Source organism: Nelusetta ayraudi, unplaced genomic scaffold (genome assembly GCF_046127955.1).
Source record: "Nelusetta ayraudi isolate G7.1 ecotype Tasmania unplaced genomic scaffold, CSIRO-AGI_Nayr_v1 ptg000076l, whole genome shotgun sequence".
Classification (NCBI taxonomy): Eukaryota; Metazoa; Chordata; class Actinopteri; order Tetraodontiformes; family Monacanthidae; genus Nelusetta; species Nelusetta ayraudi.
In genome coordinates, this window is record NW_027466126.1 from 914163 (window position 1) to 925000 (window position 10838).

Below are 10838 nucleotides of genomic sequence, written 5' to 3' on the forward strand. Positions count from 1 at the left end.
ATGTTCAGCCATTTGTGGCCGCGGCCACCGCAGCCGCCGCATCTGCTCCTCCCCACCGCGTCGCCTTCGACCGTGCCCGCGCTCGCCCTCTCCTGAGGATTTCCTGTCACCCTCCCGAGGGGAGCGAGCCGGGCCCAGGAACAGGACATCTGGCCTAATTATTCACGCTGCTAATGCCGTCGTCCAGGCGGGACGCCCGGCGTGCGGTGACGCGGGTGCCGCCGTTCAAAGGCGCCCGGGGGCCGCCGGCCGGGTTTATTGTGGCCGCCATCAAATGCAACGGCGCAGCATCCAGCGTGTCATTAGGCAGCCTTGTTTTTCTCTGATCACAGGCTTGTGTACACCTAGAATAAAGCATAGGAGGAACTAGAATGGTCGCCCCTGTTCGGGGTGTTTTTAATGTGGGCTTCTTCTTGTGTTTTGCTGACATGTGTGTTTTGGTTTGGAGCGGCGCCGGGGAGCTTCAGTTTGTGGCCAGCGCGTTTGACTGACGTCAGAGACGGCGTCTGTGATGTCGCAAAGGGAAAAACAAACCTTGCATAAAATCAAGTAGCAATATTAACAATAGTGACTTCAAGCACAACAAAGGTTGCTTGTGTAGCCACCCTGAAAACCTCTTGCATGGAGGTAGTGAGCTGTCAGGTTGAATAACCTGCAAAAGAGCAGAATACCGATTCACTGGTTCACTGGTTCACTGGTCCACTGGTTCACTGGTTTGCACTTCAACTTTTTTACTTTACCGACCCATTCAGCCTCCATTTTAACATATTTGCCCATCAGACCTCAGAGTTTGTGAGTCATCAGGCCCCGGACCAACTGCCCTGGTTGTGCGGCGGGATGCAGCCCCAGCGTGTACACGCACACACGCACACACGCACACACGCATACACACAGACACACACACACACACACACACAATGGGAGCATCCCTTTGAAAATGTCGTAGTGACATCCCTCAAATGAAGTGCTGCCAGTGGAGTGCAGGCACCTGTGCTGCTGCCTCCAGATAAGATGACTCTGGGGGGATTCAATCAGCTGAGAGTGATGGGTCTCACTCAGCATCCGGACAGCTGCGGGGGAAAGATACCAGTCTGCCAGAGAGGCCGGCCCGCCCGCTGCTACACGGCCACACAAAAGGCCTGGACAGGCTCGTGGCTGTTGAGTAGCCGCCGTTCAGGTTGGCAGAAAACAAGGAAATGGAATCACCTGAAGTTAAGGATCTGTCCTCCTCCTCCTCCTCCACCACCTCCACTACCTCCTGTGTGTGTGTGTGTGTCAGCGCTTAGCGTGGAGTTGAATGTGACAACTGCACCAAATAGTTGAGCCAGTTGAGAGGTTAAATGACAAGACGAGGCCGTGTTTAAACAGAGGGTTTGGGTGTGTGTGTGGGTGTCATCCTTAAAACCCTCTCGTTACCTTAATAAATACATAGGCCGCCTTGACATAGTTTCAATTTATGGCTGTAGAATTGTCAAAAAATGTGCAAAAACTGCATCAGGTCAGTTTTCACCTTGTGTACGATTTAAAAAGAAGAAAAAAAAAAAAGAAGAAGAAAAAAAGTTGTGTTCTTCTTCTTTCTCACCATCACGGCACATCGTGTGCAATAACAACCTCCTGTACAGCCATGTAAAGCAATGGCTTTTGACAGTTGTGTACGTCACTCACACACACGCACACACACACACACACACACACAGGCCCTGCATCATTGTCGGAATGAAGGCTTTTTCACTTTCACATTTGACAACATTCCGTCTGCGACCATTGACTGAAGAAATTCCAGAGCGCAGATTCTCCTCTTCCTTCGGCCGACTCCAGCCGATGGGCAGACACAGCGCCGCTCCATTGCCATCGCAGCTCACAACCATAATGGCAGATCTGCCCCCCCCACACACACACACACACACACACAGGCAGTCAATGAATGTAACACGTTTCCGTGAAATGAAGAAATGAAGTGCTGGAATCTTGTCGTAAGGCTGCAGCGTGACATTTTGACGTGGCTATTTTCTCTGTGCAGGAGGAAACCCCCGAAAAAAAAAAAAAACACTATTAAAGATTCAGACCACAGCCTACACGAGTAGTCAGCGTGGAACCCATTATGTGCCGACGGTGCCAGCTAACCCACGGCTGAACCCAGAGTGTGACACAGACTGTGAGAGACAGGAGAGGAGGAGGAGGAGGAGGAGGAGGAGGAAGAGGTGCTGTGGAAGCGACAGAAAAAGCCTGGTGAGAAATGAAGTGGTGCGTGCGTGCGTGCGTGCGTGCGTGCGTGCGTGCGTGCGTGCGTGCGTGTGTGTGTGTGTGTGTGTGTGTGTGTGTGTGTGTGTGTGTGTGTGTGTGTGCGCGCGCTCGTGCCTGCCTGCGCGCGCAGGCATGTATGGCACCTCGTCTCTCCACATCGAAACTTGTGAGGGCGACAGCCTGTGAGAGAACAGGAAGCAGGGGAGACTGTGGAGGTGTGACTGCGCGTGTGTGTGTGTGGTGTGTGTGTGTGTGTGTGTGTTTTAAGAGATGAGTGGGCTGTCTAGCATCTCGCTGAGCCGACTGGCACTTTGGGTCTATTATTAGTGAGTGATAGATTTTCTTTCCACCTCTCGAAAAATGTTTCAGCGAATTAAAAAAGAAAAAGGTTTCCGTCTTTCGGCGCCCCCTACCAGCCCCCCAATTATTACAGTTATACAGTTTACGCCGGAATAAGGAACGGACGAAAACCTTGCGAAGTTACGTCTCGATGAGATCTTATGTCTAAGAAGAAAAAGCTGGGCAGCGTTCGGGCCTCCACCGGGAAACACCTTTGGTTTCTCTTGTCTGAGAAGGAACCCATTAAAAATCCTTGATATAGAAAAGTTCTCGTAAAAGACCGAAATCTCAGCAGGTGATTTGGATTGATTTGAGACCTTTTTGTCTGGCACGTTTGTTGCAGGCAAATTGTGGTTCAACAGCTGAAGTTCTTCCTCTCGCCACAGGGGGCCCGCGGTGCAGCCGCCCTCCAGTAGTTACTGGAGTTAAACACTCAAAAAAGATTTCCTCATTAAACTAATAACGCACCAGAACTGGTCGTGGGTGAAGCAGAAAAGCCTTGAGTGGTTTTCTGTCTCCTTGTCTGGTCCTTGGAAAGCTGCCGCAGCTTCCGTGCTGATCTCTCCAGGCAGCAGCCGATAATTACAAAGTAGTCGTAGTTCTTTTGTGTGTGTGTGTTTTTTTTTTTTTTTGTTTCTTCTTTGCCTACCGCTGCAGTTTTTAAGGACGGCTCGCTGAAATCACTTCCCACTTTGAGGAAATCCCAGTTTCCTCTGCTTCCTTCTGCTTTGCAAGCTCTCGACTGGTCACTAAGACCCACTGACCGACTCAAATGATTCAAACCGAGATCCCAGTTATTCCCGTTTCTCCATCCAGTTGTTTTCCGTTTTGTCGCTTGTTGATTTGTCGACGCTTCCACTTAAGACGAGTCGCACGCGCCGCCAAGTGACTCTTCTGTCAAGCTAGGACAAACACAACCTTTGTCTGAACAAAAGAAAGACAACAAACCTATGAAAACAGACGGCATAATGAACACAATCAAACTGTTTTCTTAGCGCTTCTCCTGAAATCCTTTGAGGCAACACAATGGAAATTGTTTTGGCTGTTCCAAAGAAAAAGCTTGTTAAGAGCGGGAGGACGAGGCTTCTGTTCAAAAAGCATGCGCAATCAAAAGCAAAGCCTCATCAAAAGATGCTTCAGCATTCCAGCCGTCTTTAACCCAGAGCCTCGGCTCACTGTAGCCTTCAGCAAGGCCCCACCACTTCCATGGAGTTTTCTCTCTGTCCTCCTCACATGGACGGGAGGATTTTAACTGTCACTCAAATCGACACGAGGGTCGAGAAGGAAGTCGTAGTCAAGTCAATGGCAACGGCAGCACAATGTTGTAAACGAAGAGGCTCAGAGAGCTGTGCTACAATATTATATCCTCATTGAATCAAAGTTAATGTTGCTGTTTTGCGACAGCTTTCCGGTTCCTTAATAACAGAAATCCGACCGCTCGTCTTTCTTCCTCTCAGCTCGAGGAGTTGCACGCTAGCCAAACTTCCATAAGCACCTGAAATTAGAGCTATTTTTTTAAACTGATTGTATTTTACACAGACGTATAATGAGACCCCCCCCCCGTCCCCCCTTTTAATTACTTTTTAGATGGCCTGTAATTATTATATTTGCATCATTTTTCAAAACCGCCTCTAATAAAAGAGCGCTCTCTGCAGCAGGCCGGAATGATGCCAGCAGAAAGAAACGAATGAGAAGAAAAAAAAAGAAAAAAGCCTTTATTTTTTCCGAGCGGCATCAACCAAAGAAATCTCTCAAGTGATTAAAGTAAATCGCTGTTGCAACAATCTTCCCCCTCTTCTCTCACTCTTTAATGATTAAGGTTCCTTGAAGTGAGGCTGCAAACAAACGGGAGTCAAACATGAGACGGCAGGCGGCGTCAACAACAAAGTGACTCGCGCTGCCTTGAAAAACACTTTTCTTTAATGAAGTTTTTTATTTATTTATCGATGTTTCGCCGTCGCAACATTTGGTTGAGGAGTTTTTAAAGGGGATTTTGCTCTGCTGTCGAGAACGCTCGTCTGCTCATCAGCGCCGCCGCTGCCACCTCCGCCTCCACCCGTTCCTTTGCTGCACTTTTCATTTGGAGTCTCCCCGCTTTGTTTGTCGAGAAGAAGCGGCCGAGGATGACGCTTTATTTTTTCACAAAGTGACAATCAGCAGGTGTCGGAAACTCGATGCCGAAGCTGATGTTCACCTCCGTTCTGCATTCATGACCTGCAGCCCCCAACCAGCAGACTGGATACCGAGCGCAGCTGGCAGCCAAGTGCGCGCGTGTGTGTGTGTGTGTGTGTGTGTGTGCTCGCTTCTGTGTGTGTGTGTATGTGCATGTACGTGCGCGCACATGGTGGCTGCATCTGAAGTAGCCCCTGTTGTACACTCGTGGCACCGTGATTCAATTATATAGAGCCGGTGCTTTGCCTGAATATTAATCTGGGGGGCCCAAACTTAATTTGTCTGGCGATGTGGAACACAGGCCCATATGGCCGCATGCAAAACCCTGCCAGTGTGTGTCTGTCTTGTCTATTGTGAGACACAGAGGGGCCTGTCACGGCGCTCCGAGGAAGAGCCATCAGTCTGTGGGCGGCAGACCATCTACTGACACACACACGCAGAAGGAAGGAAGGAAAGAATGAGAGATGTAGGATGAGAAAAGTGTGTTTGTCTCCAATAATAATTTTTACAAAATTCCATTTGGGCGACGCCTCGCTGCTGCACCAGCCGAGGTGATAACAGGACGACGCTCATCACAAGTAGCGGCTGATGTTCTGCTCACTGCGATGTGTCGATGATCAGCGTCTCTTGGGCAGTTTGTTGTGCAGCAGGCAGGAAGGCAGGAAGGCAGCTGCCTGCCTGTCAGGACTGGAGGTCCTTGAATGCAGCCAGTCTGTCTGACAGTGGGACAAAGTAGTGCTGCCTTTCCCCATCTTGATTCCTTCATTAGCCTTTCCAGTGCAGTGGATCTCTTATAATATGCATACTGTCACTATTATTATTATTATTATTATTGTTATTATTATTATTATTATTATGACTAGTAATTATTTTGTAATCATTCATTTGTTAACATTTTTATTTATTTCTTTACCACAGAATTTTAAAAATGCACATTTTGGATCTGAGCTAAACTGTAAATACTAAAAACAAAAAAAAGATTTCCAGCAGGACACACGCAGGGCGTATTTACATACAAGTGCAACATATTTCACATTGTAACAGCAGAAGATCTCTGGCAGACACTCTCCTCCAACAGGAGGCGTACAGCTGAACATGAACCCCTCCAAACCCCCTCCCACCGCCGCCCTTGTCGCACTGCCTGCAGACCGCTGTGGGGGGAGGGGAGGGAGGCAGGCAGGCAGGCAGGGTCCGGGGGGGGAGTCCTCTCCTTGACCTCTTCACCCTCCTCCTGTGTGCGAGTGACCTTCCACTGATGTGTAAGGTCGCCTTTTACGCCGGCGCCGAGGTCGAAAGGCAGCGAGAGGCTGTGTGTGTGTGTGTGTGTGTGTGTGTGTGTGTGTGTGTGTGTGTGTGTGTGTGTGTGTGTGTGTGTGTGTGTGTGTGAGAGAGAGAGACAGAGTGCTGGTAGTGGGGGTGTGGGGGGGGGTAAAAGAGAGCAAGCAGCTGAGGGGAGGGAAGAGCGAGAAGATGGAGGCAGGAAAAAATGGCTGTGTGTGTGTGTGTGTGTGTGTGTGTGTGTGTGTGTGTGTGTGTGTGTGTGTGTGTGTGTGTGTGTGTGTGTGTGTCGATGACGATGACGGTGTTGCACTCAGGAAGTTGGTGGTTCATTTGTCGTCTGGCACATTTTGCTGCAGTGATTTTTTTTTTTTTCTCGTATAATTTTTTTTCCCTCTTGCGCGTCGGCACCACAGCCTCCTCTCCTCTTCTTCACCTCGGCACTACACATATTATCACACATATGTCAGGCTTGTGTTGCTGTGTGTGTGTGTGTGTGTGTGTGTGTGTGTGTGTGTGTGTGTGTGTGTGTGTGTGTGTGTGTGTGTGTGTGTGTCTGTATAGAGGTGAGAGGCATTAGGGCTGCGAGGCGTCGATCAGCTGAGCGGCTGCTCGTCTGCTGATGTCTCCAGCGTGTCTGTCTCCACCGTTGACGGAAACAAAATTTCATCCCTTATTTTGAAACGTTGCACATTTAGCGTCTGATAAATCCAATCTGCTCGCCCTCTCTCGCGCCCGCTGAAACCCGACCTTTGGAGCGGCTCCTCTGAGCCGCTCGCAGACAAACCCCGACAGCCAGCCTCATTCCTCCCGAATTCATAATCTAATGTGGAAAGTTCTAATCTAATGTTAAAGTCTGAAAGTTGTAACTGACCTCAAATTGAAATTTGAGGTCAGGAAAAGAGTCGTTACTTCAATGTTGCGCAAGACAAAAAAGTGCTTCGGTGAACCAGAAACGCAATTTGTGCTAAATTCATTCTCCCTTGTCAAAATTAATCGGCCATCGTGTTTGCTCAGTTTGTTCCAACCAGGATTTCAAATGAAAACAGTGTCAGCCGTCTTTTCAAAAGCAGCATAATCACTTTGTTATGGAGCCACTAGTGACCAACAAACGTTGTACACTGTCTCCTTTCCAAATTCAAAAAAAAAAAAAAAAAAAAAAATCAACTTGACTTGTGGCCTGAAGAAAAAAACATGAAGGAAAAAATTCATTAAGAACACGAACATTTTGGCCAGTGAAGAAGTTCTGAGACAATCACCTTTCAATGGGTCCTTTGTTGTTGGTTTTTGGCTTTGTTTTTTTTGCAAATGTGATTTTTACAATAAGGTCCCGATGGCGTCAGTGAGCAAAACACTGATCGAAAACACATTTGGGTTCAGCTAATGAGCTGAATCCACCCCTGTGTTTTCACCAAGTCAAAGGAAAATGGCGGCGCTCGGCAGGATCGAGCTGCTCCTGCATCAGCTGGGCCGGCGCTCTGGCTTTCTAAGGTCACCTCCCAGTCAGCTTGGCTCAAAACGACTTTCCTAAGCGGCCGGCCGCTGTCAGATCGGCCCCGCGGCTCTTTATGACATGTGTGTTGACATGGGTTTGTCAGCCAAGCCTGTGGGTTTTTTTTGAGGAGCAAACAGGTTTTTGCACCTGCGTGTTAATCCTGACACGTCGGTGTTTCCCTTGGCTCGGAGCGCCGTGTTAAGACAAACCGTGGCTCAATTACTGCAGCCTGAGCGGGCCCTGTAAATACACACGGAGGAGGAGTTGGGGAGGGTGGAGGTGCATTCAGGTGGTGTCGGGCGTGTGAAAGTCAACACTGGAGTCGGCGCCGCCCGCCCGGAACGTGGCTAAGCGGAGCTTCGCGGAGCTTTTTAAGGTTTTATCCTAACAAACGTGATGTTTTTTGGGGGGACGGAGACGAGAGCAACGAATGAAATTCAACCATTTTGTGTGCGAGGTTGTGTTTTCCTGACGCTCTGCGTCACATTGGTGTGTCTTTTTTTGGCCGATGACGCTGCCGCTCAGAGATAACGCCGTCAGTTGCCGTAGAAAAACGTCTTGAAATAGTTGTTCTGGACCTTTTCCCCCCCTCATTTCTAAGGATGAAAAACAGCCACATTGTCGAGTCACTTCTTTCTCCAGAAAACGGCATATTTATTTAGCCCTCTGTTTACAGCCTCCTGCAAAAGGAAAAAAAAAAAACCTCAGTTGTAGCTTCCTGTGCCTGTGTGTGGACTCTCTTCATTTTGGTTGAACGACCGCAACAAGTCGACCTCCGAGGTGGGAAACCAACACCTGGCAGGGGGGTGTGGTCACTATCCTGGGGGAGGTGCCCCTTGCGATATCACAAAAAGGCTGATTTCAAGTACTGCGTATCACTGTTACTGAACACTAAAGTGAGCAAAGGAAGTTAGATGGATTTTTTTTTCACCATTGTCTTATGATTTTTCACAGGCTGAAGAAAAAAACTTCACTTTGGGACCTTTAAAGCAGTGGTTCTCAACTGGTGGTTCCAGGACCCACATTTCTTTCCTTATCACGAAGTGAAGAAGAAATAATAAAAAGTAAAGAGATTGTTGAAATTATTGAAATGAAACTGAATTGTGTTTCAAAATAAAAGCCTAAGATTTTCTCTATGAATACACATACATTTTTAAATCCCTCCCTCTTCTTCTTCTTCTTTAAAAAAAAAAACAAAACAAAAAACAAAAGGGAAACTGCCGCGACCCAATCAAAACAGCTCCTCGACCCACTTTTGGGTCACCACCCACCAGTTGAGAAACGCTGCTTTAAAGTGTTGAGAAAGCACTGGGACTCGGATAGATCCGAGATCCTGTCCTGACGTGGTCTTCCATCACCTTTCCCATCAACAGCGCTCTTCATGCTCTTTCTGCGCTCTTCCCCAACTGAGCGACTGAGCGAGCGAGTATCTGAGCGAGCGAGCCGGTTGAATGTTCTCCTCTCGACATTTAAAAAAATAAAAAAATAAAAATCCTTTAATTATGTATCCGCCGCCGGCGCACACTGCCGTTGTTTCGTAACCCCGGCCTCGCCGCCTGCTTATTATAGTCATCGCTTCACCTTGCGCCCATCGATTTCCACTCATTCCCCCCGTCCTGCCCCCCCCCCCCACCAGCGAGTGCGCCCCGCCGCATGTGCACCAGACGTCTCATTTTAATTGCGCACGTATGTGTAAGGGCCGTATTAATAATTCAGATCAATGGCGTGAGCCGTCAGTGGGGGGGGAGGGGGGGGGGGGGGGAATAACATAAGTTGGCTTGGCTGCTGCCTCGCCCCCCCCCCCCCCCCCGCCATAACCTGAGTCTGCCCTGTCTGAAGCAGGCGGAGTCGATGGCCAGCAGATGGCGCTCGGCAGCGTCGCGCCTTAACTAGCGCGAAGCGGCCGCATCGGAAATACACTTCTTCGGTTCAAGGGGATCAATCACGCGTCTCCGCCGGCCTTTTTTTACGTCTTCATTTAACGTACGCAATTGTCGGTGATTTTTTTTTTTTTTTTAGACGTTGTTTTAGTACCTTGACACGTTTCGAGGTAAACTCCTCGCCTTCCTCCGACTTTGTCGGCCTCGAACGCCTTGGATTTTACCGTCTGCATTCCTTTTGAATTGCTTGAAAGCCGAGGAGCAAAAGGCCACCGAGGAAAAAAAGCCGAGAATTGCGACAATAGAGAAACAAAAAAAAAAAAGCCCAACGACGGTCAGACCTGCTTTTTCCACAACAACAGCAGCGGCCACTAGGGGGCCCGCGCCTGACTCTCCTCCTGGCCGTTTGTGTCGGAGCCGGTACGGCGGCAGATAAAGTGGCTCTTGTTGGCCGTCGCCTGGAACAGGCCCTGAATGGAGCTTTTGTGTGCGGGCCTCGTGTCTGGAAGCGGCTGCGGCAGACACACACACACACACACACACACACACACAGTGGTTTCAGGCCGATGACACCCGAGATCATCGATTGCACGGCGGCAAACGGTCGACTCCTGCGGTCGAGCCGGGACGTCTCAGTCAGAGGGGGTGTGGCCTCAGACTCCGCCCCCTGCACACTCCACCATGGGAGGAAATTAGAAATTTGTTTCCCTGTGAACAAAAGGACCCGCGATGGTTCCTGGACAAAGCCGGCTTGAGTGCGTCTGAGTAGCGGCGGCCTCGGCGGCCTCAGCGGCGGCGAGCTCCCCCACCGAGGCGGTGACAGGTGCAGCGTGTGGGCGGCGCCTCCACGTGGGAGGACACGCAACAAAACGAGGCGCCGACGTTGTTTTGTCGTGGATGACGGCCGACGAGCAGGAAGGAAGTCAAACACCTGCACGCCGCTGTTGTGTCTGTCAGGCTTTGCTGCCAACAGTCATGTTGACGAGAGCCGACCGGCTCCACTCGGCCCGTCCGGTCCAACCAGGACGTGGTTGTAGAATGGCCGTCGGTGTGACTCATTTAGAATTACGCCTACAAAGCTCAAAAACAGGTTGCACTTCCGCCTGAGTGAGTGGAAGTCACGAACCTGCTTTTATATTATTTATTATTATTTCCGTGTTTGTTTTTGTTTTAATGGTTCAATAAGAGCGTTTATTTATTTATTTATTTTTTTGCTCACATCCGCGTTTAACTGCAATTTATTTAGCCGTTGCCATTACCCCTGCGTTTCTTTTCCTGCTGTTTGTTGTCTGCATCTTGCGAGACACTTCAACGGTCAGTCGTCCACCCTAACAAATGTCTTTCATTAGTGTGTGTGTGTGTGTGTGTGTGTGTGTGTGTGTGTGTGTGTGTGTGTGTGTGTGTGTGTGTGTGTGTGTGTGTGTGTGTGG

General features: G+C 49.3%; 1 long non-coding RNA gene across 1 annotated transcript in view; it reads left to right on the forward strand.

Annotated features, from left to right (window-relative positions):
- Positions 1-1577: 1577 nt before the first annotated feature.
- Positions 1578-10838, forward strand: part of LOC142899856 (uncharacterized) — a 20912-nt gene continuing 11651 nt past the window's right edge. Inside the window, exon 1 of the long non-coding RNA XR_012928816.1 lies at positions 1578-2229. This is a non-coding gene — a long non-coding RNA (uncharacterized LOC142899856). The remainder of the gene's footprint in view (positions 2230-10838) is intronic.